Source organism: Melitaea cinxia, chromosome 22 (assembly GCF_905220565.1).
Source record: "Melitaea cinxia chromosome 22, ilMelCinx1.1, whole genome shotgun sequence".
Classification (NCBI taxonomy): Eukaryota; Metazoa; Arthropoda; class Insecta; order Lepidoptera; family Nymphalidae; genus Melitaea; species Melitaea cinxia.
In genome coordinates, this window is record NC_059415.1 from 101,950 (window position 1) to 112,161 (window position 10,212).

The 10,212-nt window shown below is 36.5% G+C and overlaps 1 non-coding gene across 1 annotated transcript; it reads left to right on the forward strand.

Annotated features, from left to right (window-relative positions):
- Positions 1-9,853: 9,853 nt before the first annotated feature.
- Positions 9,854-9,927, forward strand: Trnan-guu. The gene has a single exon. It is a non-coding gene; the product is annotated as a tRNA-Asn (tRNA).
- Positions 9,928-10,212: the final 285 nt, after the last annotated feature.

Consider the following 10,212-nt stretch of genomic DNA (forward strand, 5'->3'; position numbering starts at 1 on the left):
TAACATGCAGTCGGAGACATGCACACCACACACAAGACACACACACACCGCCCCCGCCGGCGAGGGCGAGGTCCCCGCGTTCTGACGGCTCGCACGCGCCTAGGCGCGTAGCTGACCGTCCGTAAGCCGTCTCAGCGCTCCGCATAGCGCCTTCTCCACGCTCTTCGACGCTCTAAGCCGAGGTGCGATCTTGCTAGGAGACACCCTTAGGGCGGGCGTTTTTCCCCCCCGAGCCCTCCCAGAGGGCTCCCATTCTTTCTTCGCGGCCGGCTTGCCTAAGTGCCCGGCCCCTCTCACCGGTGACGCTGTAAAGGCCGCTAGGGCCAACAGCACTCTTCACTTCGAAAAAAAAAAAAAAAAGACATGCACAAAGAGAGAATGATTTGACTTATTCTATTCAATTTCATGTTTCATGTTTTTAATTATTGTTTTTTTAAAAAAATGTTCAAGGATTGATGACATCGCCATCACGGTAATTCTAAATAGATTCCTACTCGTCTTTTCTATTATAAAATGTACCCAGTAGAAGAATAAAGTGTTTTTGTTTAAGTATTCCTTCAATGATTTTCCGTGTTATTTATATTTCTTAATTAAAAAGTAAGGGTTTTGTTCCGAATTATATATAATTATATATAAATAAATAGATGCCTCAAAATCAACCCCCACCTGGATTTACCTTCGATGAGATAAGGCGCCAAAGCAACTCTCCATGTAAAGTCGTTTGGCCCAGCAGCGGTATGGCTTACATTTAAATTACCCAACAAGATTATTTCCTTGAAATATTTGCTGAGTTTTCCGGTAGATTATTGCAACATGCTCGTAACTATTCTTACACACGCGTTGACAGCGTGTTAGCTGTCGTCTGTACGGTGCAAGTTAAAAGACCACGCCGGTAATGTTAAAGAAAATACACGGGAGTCGGGAGGTAGGTGCTGAGAGTAGTTCAAAAATCTTCTTTTATATCCTACGCTACGCTTCAGCCTGTAACATCACTGTTGGGTATATTATCCATGTATAGATAACTTACTCCATTTGAGAAAGGATTGGGGTGTAATCCACCCTTCACGTTTTATATCTTACAGAATATAAAAAAAAAAATCTTTGACACCGTAATATAAACACGAAATATTTTTCGTATGTTATAATTATTTATACGGTATCAACATTAATTAAGTAATAACGCCTCTAGTGTCTGTCCATCGGAACATACATAGCTGATGTTATTATCCGCGCGCCGCGGTAGAGAGTAACGACCCGCTGCACTTGGTTTCTATACCTACATATAAACATATATACGGTTTGGTTTGTTTTTTGAAAAGCATTTCGATCTATTTGTTACATCAATAGATTCAAATTAATCTCTACTAATATTATAGATGTGAATGTAAGTTTGTTTGTTACGCTTTCACGCGAACCTCCTTACCTTACCCGATCATCATGAAACTACACATATTCTTGGAGGTAGTAGATTTATTATTTAAAAAAATCGATGCGAGCGAAGCAACGAGCAGTTTTATAATCTACAAAAACAAAGAAAGTATGAAATGACTGAAAACGTTATTAGAACTATTATGTCTAAAAACGAAAAGCACGAATCAATTTAAATATCAAAAATATTACTTCATATTGCTCCTAATGAGAGAGCGACAACGAAAGCAACTGCAATAAAACTGAAAAAACTAAAATGTGCGAACTCTTCGATAAAGATGTCTTTAGCGTAAGAAAAAGTTTCGTCATTTTGTAAAAATATTAGGACATTGACTGACATATTACTTTTGTACAACTTTTTTTTAAATTGTCTTTTATACAAAACTTTTTCCTGACAATAGCGAACAAAAAAACGAGTGTGCTTTAGACCACACGACTGAAGTAAAACTTACGAAACGTAACTCTCTCTCTTTCTATCTTCACTAATTTGTATCTCACTCTCAACTTCCGTTTACCTCGCCCGATCACACTTTTCGTAACGCTCTCGTTACACATTCACCAACTTACCCAAGCCAACTTAGCCAAGTGGGCGTAGAGAAGTTTTACTTCAAAAAGCAATTAGGCGCAGTAGTGCAAGTTGTGCGTGTACATTAGGCCGATATATTTTCATTTACATTGCACATAATTATAGGTAACACTATGTTTGAGGCCATTAAACTTTCTACTCTTGTATTAAGCCCCTAATTATGATATGAACAATGATATACTGCAATTTTCGAAATAGTCTCTGCTGCCTGTCACTCTGTGGTTTAACAAAAAGTGAGATTATTGTATTAAATTATTATTAGATAAGTATTGTGCTGTGTGGCTACGGCACTAAAGAATTTAGCCACCCCCTCTCTTCCCGTGGGTGTCGTAAGAGGCGACTAAGGGATAACAAGGTTCTACAACCACCTTGGAACTTCAGAAGCCGACCGATGGCGGGATAACCATCCAACTGCTGGCTTTGAAATACACAGGCCGAAGACGGGCAGCAGCGTCTTCGGTGCGACAAAGCCAGTATTGCGGTCACCAACCCGCCTGCCCAGCGTGGTGACTATGGGCAAAACACATGAGTTCACGTTATTTTTGGCGTAAACTTGTGGAGTCCTATTCCAGCAGTGGACTGTATAGGCTGTAATGATGAGATAAGTATTTGTAAATCCTTTATCTTTTTTGTCTATTGAATTAATAATATTGTCTATGGAAGGGCAGGACATCTGGCCACAGATAAATCACTTTCAAAGATGCCCAAACAACTGTTTCATATCATGTAAACATTCTCAAAAAAAAACATGTTGAAAGACAATCGTTGATGAAGCCCATGTCGAGGAGGCGATGAATTCTGACAGCACACGTATTTACTAAATTTTCAAACGCAAGTTAATTCGCGAAACAACAGCAGAACAAACAACGACTTAATGTTGTTAATATCAAGTTGTTGTTAATACCTGTGTAGTACCTAATATGCATTATTTATTAATATAATTCGTTGAACGTAATTAACATGAGTTTATTTAATACTAGTGACTCGCTCCCGCGGTTTCGCCCGCGTTAATTTGAGGTCAAAAATAGCCAATAGGCTTCCTCGGTAAATGAGCTAACAAACACAACGATAATTTCTAGTTCGAACCAGTTGTTCCTGAGATTAGCGTGTTTAAACGAACAACAAACTTTTCAGCTTTATAATATTAGTATAGATGTATAGATTTGCTCGCAAACATTGTATTTAAAAGAAAGCATTTGGTTATTTCATATCTATCTTGGCGGTAAACGCGATTTTTCCTATGTATGTCCCGATTTCGAGCGAATTGCGGGATAAAAAATAGCCTATAGGTTTGCTCCACAACCTGCTCTATCTTTTAGTGATAAAAATCGCTTTAATCGTTCCGAAGCCCGGACCAACAGAAAGACAGACAGACATAAAATTTTAAAATTGTTTGTATTGTGTAATTAATTATATGCATTTCAAAAAACACTGTTATTGTGAAGTCACAGACAGACACTTCAATTTTATTTATATGTATAATGTTTACGTAAGAGTAAATAGAAAATATAAATAAATTATGTAATAATTATTTGAATGGAAGAAAACAACTAAAATGTTGTGTGTAACAATATTAAAATGAAAGTAAATTTAAAGTCGCCAATTAAAAATTTAAAGCGTTTTTTTTATGAATAATTAATAAAAAATTAAGTTTAGGTATGCAGCTCAGTATCCGCTTGAGTATATCTTACAATTATTCTCTCAAAATCCATTTAATATGAATCTGAAGCTAGTTACATAAAACGCATCGCGAACAAGTGTACCACAGAATTACGGACTACAGATGTAGCTGGCGGCTGGCGATGGCGTCCCAGTTGCGCAGCGGCGCATGCGCGCACGCGATACGACTCGAGCGTAACTCTTGTGAAAGGATGAGCTTGTTATTACTTGTAGGTTATTCGTGTTATTAAATATATTATAATTGATATTCGATCATTAAAACTTCAAAAGATCGATCAAAATAAGTAATTTTTCCGGAAAAGTTATTTCCTGCCACAATTCATCGATAATTCGATGGATAAAGTGGTTTTAATGTTTTTAAATACGCTGCACTGTAGCACGGTAGCTGCAACACAATAACTGTTCGGGGTTAATGCGATAAGCTGTTGTACTGCGTGTAGCAAATATAAATAGTCCTATAGATGTCATGAATTCTACATCTCACAACATTCAAACTTTTTCTCAATGCAAGGGTCCGTCTAAGGTTGCCGGGGCCCTCAAGAGCTCCCCGCTTGTTCGTTGCCTCACCCGTCAGCGGCCGCAACTCCCGGTCATTGGCTCGTGGCGCAACACCATTACACTAACGTAATGGAATACGGGGAATAATACCGTTCCCATTTAATTTATATAATTAGGCGTTACATTATAATTATGAAAACTTTATCTTACGATAGAAATATGTTCTTCATAACAACGTCTTATTTCAAAACGTTGTTCATGTAAGGCAAAAAGGTTTACTTTTCCCTTCTCACCTACTGTTTTGCATTGAGAAATGATCTTTTCATCTTTCGAATGCAATTTTTGAACGCGGATTAAATCCAGAGACATTAAAATACTTCTGCTTTATGACATCAGTATAAAATATCTATAGAATGCCATTGTCAACGTCATAATAATAATTGTGTATTCTCGCAAACGACGAAAAAAACCGAATTCAATTACGTCCATATCCGTCATAAGTGGTACAACGTAAGTTGACCAAAAATAGTCAAGTAAATAGGCATTATTAGATATAACTCGAAAAGTACTTGTCAGATCTTAATTAAATTTAAATTGGACCGCATGACCAAACACCACCTTTTGATTAAAAAAAAAATCATCGAAATCGGTCCACTCACTAATTCTGATGATATATTTAAAAAATCTTATTGAGAACCTCCTCCTTTTTGTTAAGTCGGTTAGAAAAGTGAAGTGACTATCTGTAAGTCTATTCTACCTATTGGAAGAAGATATAATAAGGTATTAGCACTTAATTGGCAATGAAAATACGTCGTAACTGTTAATAGACATTTCATAGAAACTATCCGAGGTCCTCTTTGAGAGTGTTAATTGCTTTTCGAAAGTGACGCATCTTTGTTAGCGCAGCCCTTCACATTAACACGGCGCGTGGAGAAACCTCCAGCACAGAACGCTATAACTTAGACCCACAGAAACGATACATAGTTAAATCAGAGGAAGTTTTGTTTCGATACAACAATTATAATTACAAAATACGCACACAAACACAATACTTTAACTTGACCGATTGTCCATCAGCATCGTCATCATCATCATCATCATTTTAGCCTATAGCCACAAGTTCATGCCAAAAATGGCTTGATTACTTGATACTTCATTGTTTTCTTCGTGTGATTCGCAATCTTCTCTACACAACAACCGTCAGTTGCAACACAACACTGAACGTGCGTCAGGTCGGTGGACAATGTGCTGTTCAACGGTGATTAGCATCAAACGTAACAACAACAACTGGAACACAAACCTTTCAATTAGCTGCGCGTCGCTGAGTGTAACTCGACCGCCTTCTCGTTCCCATTAACTATTAACTCAGAAAGTTGATCAACAATGTATCATGTTTGCACGCGATCGTGTGTGTGTATGTGTGTGTCGCGTGCCTCATTGTGCGGAGGATGTTTGACTTCGCGACGATTTGTTACAAGAAGTCATAATTCTTTCATTACAAAGGAAGGCTCAATTATATATTTACGACACACGATATGTTACAGCGAAGCAGAGCACATTTCCTTTAAGCGTAGGCTCGCTGCCGATAGAACTGTTAAGTATTAATTGGTTCACAATCTGTGTGTAACTCTTAAAAATCATAATCATAAATCACTATTTGTGTACGAATAATCATCAAAATCATCATTTTACAAACTAAAATTATATTTATTTAAAATAATTAACAATACTGAGAGCTACCACCGATTGGGAATGTCGATTCTGCAGAGAAGAATGGGCAAGACATTCCTTAGTTACTTTAAAAAAAATTGTTTTATTATATAATACCTATTTGCTAGCCTATCAAAGGCAAGCAAATTTAAGTGCATATATCATCTGTAAAAATAAATTTCTTGCACATAAAGTTATTATCGTAAAGTTAGTAGATAATCGAACCTCGACAGACCTGTATATACGGCGGGAGGTTGCGTACAGCGAGTACGAGCAGTTTCCGCGCAACCCGAGCCTGTCTAATTTCTAGTTAATGCTAAGTAATCACTTTCACGCCCAACTGCATATTCAAAGCGTCAGTGATTTCCTTCGGCCCAGTTAGCGCCGTACTTTATAGCGCAGCTTTTCCTTGACCTTGATATCTACTGCTATTTTGTTTATTCTCTCTTACGATACGCGTTTGAATGATTTTGTGAAGTTATATTGTATATAGTGTTGAAGTATCAGGAACTCGGAACGACGAAAATGACAAACGTGCTTAAATAGCCTGTTTCACATAGTGTTGATTATAGTTTAATAACTAACAGACGGCTAAAGTTGAAGAGAATACTTGTTGTTCTAATAACAATTGAAATATAAAAATTTCAGAGACTTTTGTTATAAAATTCAATTGATATTGTTATGTGAAAAGAGTAATTGTAACAGTTGATGTCTGTAAAATAAGCAAGAACATATAAGAAGTTGTTATTTGTATGAAATTAAACAACTATACATTCAGGATTGTACAAAACAATACCGCAGTTGCTCAACATACAACACGCATTTTTGAAATTATAATTTTTGGCGTTCCTCGCTCCACTAGCGCCCGTACAAATGTTTTCAATTAACATTTTATAAACATAAGTGAATAATTTTACGTAACTCCGTACAATTAGGTCTGACTGCATAACTAAGTACGCGCGATTTACATACCTACTTGTATCAAAAAACTAACAAACTGACATTGCTAGCAGCCACTGAACCGACGCTGCACAACTACGGTCGCTGAACATCCAGTCTCCTGGGTCACGAAACATGGAATGGGGTTTTGAAGTGATGATACTGAAAATAAAATCTGTGTCTGTCTGTACAAAAAAAAAAAAACAAAAATAGAGTAGAAAATGAATAAAAAAGTTTACGTATTACTGCACCAAAATTGGTTTCACAACCTTACTACAGTATTCAGTCAACAAATAACATATTTAATTTTGTAACGTTTAAATAATGTCAAATGTATGAAGACAAATTCTTAGAAACGTTTATAATCTCCACATTCACAGGAAGGAATACAGCAGTTAGACTGCGTTAATACCATAAGCATTCTACTAGTTGGACGAGCATAGTACACGAAATTACGACCTCTATTACCAAGACACACGGCATAAAATAATATATCTATGTGTCGAATTTAGTTGAAGTAAGTCGCTACTATTTTGTAAGGCAGTGTTTGAGCAAAAAAGAAGTGAAATGACAGGAAGACTGGACGGTGGCTCTAACTGGATACAACCGGTTTGAACTAGTTTCGACCGTCGGAGTCTTTTAGATACCCACGAGTGGACGTTTACTTTCGTTTATTGACTTTCTTAGGCCTATGAAATTTTTAATTTAATAAGAGTGTGGTGAAATGCTGTTAGGAACAAAAATATTAGTCACAGATAATTATAAAACTAAATAATAAATCATAAATTGCATTTCACAATTAAAAATATGACAAACGCATACAAGGTATAACAAAAAAAATTCAATTAGATGGACAGCTAACTCATTAGCTGTGGTGTTCCAAATACCCATGATGCTATTACATTTTACTATAGGTATAAAGCTACTTTAATTTGTAGCCGTCAAATCGATACACGTTCATTATCTTAGGAGCTATTTCGCCGGTTTGTGATCAAGTTTAACCTGTAGGTACATAAGTTACGAATAAGCTTCAACAGCATGGGTAGAATGGGTTGTTAGGGCCTGTCTAACATCAATGAACAAACTATAATTTTAAAATGTACAAGTAGCGTATAATAATATCCCATTAATAAAGTGGAAAAAAGTCGATTCAAAGCCTTCTTGCAAAAAGAAATTTTTGATTTTAATTTAGAATATATCATAAGTTTCTATAATAGATTCGATAATTGATGTCACCGCACTAACTATCAGAGCCGCGGCTCAGCTGGTTAGTGCGGTGACATCAATTATCTCTTGGTAAAAGTTTTTTAAGCAATTTATTCGAAGTTATTTCCGTATAAATCATCGAGCTCCGCGGGCGGCGGCCGCAGCAGCAAGTTTCGGCGAAAGTGAAACTGACACGATTATTCGGTAAAAAGTGAGTTTTATTTGTACCAGACACCTTACTTATTATTTGATAATAACAATACGCAATAACACGTACGTGTTACTTTATTTTACAACTTTGTCTTACATTGATAAATACTTCTCATGCGCCACTTCTAGGCGTGTTTCGCGTCGTTTTCAATTATTATCAATCTGATTTTTATCGTTTCAATTAATTGTAATGATATTCATATTAATGAAACCGTAAACGTTTTCGTAACGATTTATAAATCCTGGTTCGGTGAGTCGCTTGGACACGATAGATACTAACGACGCACAGTTACAATAGCTGACACATTTCAGTTTATGATTTTTTTTGTTTTCAATTTTAATTAAAATAAATAATACTAAGCAAATACCCAACGTATGTTTATTTGGTTCATATTACTCATATAAGTATCATATTCGCAATGTTTACGTTTAGTCATAAGTTCAGGTAAAGGTCAGTCGCGCGAATGAACCGCCCTTTTCCACGACCAATCGATTAATAAGATAATCAATTACGGTCAGAACGACCTTTTTGCTCAGCGATATCACTAACCTTCACGAATCTAGCGATTTGTTGGTAAATTATTATTATAAGACTGTGTTTTACCGTTAAGCAATTCTAAAGTCAATTACACGATATAACATTTAAGTAAAAATTAAAATTTGATGAATTAACGTGTAATTAAAATGTTAAATTTTTCAAAATATAAATATAAGCTTAAAATAAATCATATAATAAATAATATAATAAATTAATAATAATGACTAGTTATAACTGGTCTAAACAAAATGCTGTCACGTGATCGCGATTTATGTAAAATATGACGTCACACTACGATATTTACTCACACAACACAAGCGTAATGTGCATGTGTGGCTCGTGTCCGCTGCAATAATATTCCCTGCGCGGAAGTAAGGATCTGCGTTTATATTCAAAAATTCGTTTCTATTCTGCTGAATATGTAAAATTCCGCGCGGACAACTTTCTTCGCTAACACTAATTAAGCGTTGAACCGGTGTGGTCAGCGGTCGTTACAGTGAAAGCTCCGGAATGCGAGTGACGCAACCCGCGGACGTAATCGAGACCTGTATTCGTTTTTGCAAATGGACATCGATACTGAGTCTTATTCATTTTTTTAATCTCAACATTTCGTCTTTCATGTAGGTACACAAATAGCGTAATTGTAACCAGATCGCTTTCAGCAACTGTTTTAGCGTAGATGAAAAAACACACTGCTAACACAGTAGGAACGCGATATGATTACGATCCACGCGAGGTAGAGATCACTCGTAATCCGGATGCGAGTTCTATTTTATTGTTTTTACAGTGATTTCACTCTGTGCATAGTCTATCTGAAAATATTTTAGGACATAAGTTGAATATCATAGAGGTTTGAATATTATAAAGTTTTTATTTTCTTTTCATATTTACATGTTATGAGAAAAATGTCAAATAATACCTAATTATTTATTTTATACATAGTCGCTGAGTTGTTTTATTTCGTTACGATGATAAACGTTGTGTCCATGTCGTGTGTGATAGGCGATAAAGAAGACATTAGTCATAGGTTGTTGCGTATTATAGTGGGTAGGAACATCGCCTCCGTGGCGCAATCGGCTAGCGCGTTCGGCTGTTAACCGAAAGGTTGGTGGTTCGAGCCCACCCGGGGGCGAAATTTTTTATTTTATTATTTTCATACAACGTAACATGCGATTAAAGTTAATTTAAAACTACGAAACATTGTAATGAAGTATAATTTGTGCGCACAAGATGATTATCTCGGAGCCGCGGAGCGTGTCATTAGATTTTGACTGCGGGAACAAGAAAGCATGAAATTCTAGTAATCAATAGGAAACGGAACGAAATGGGTCATTAATCTCGAGCTGAGCGATGTTGCGACTGCGGACGTCGGTAGAGTGTTGGAGACAGCTGGCGACTGTTGTTCGACTCAAGCTCT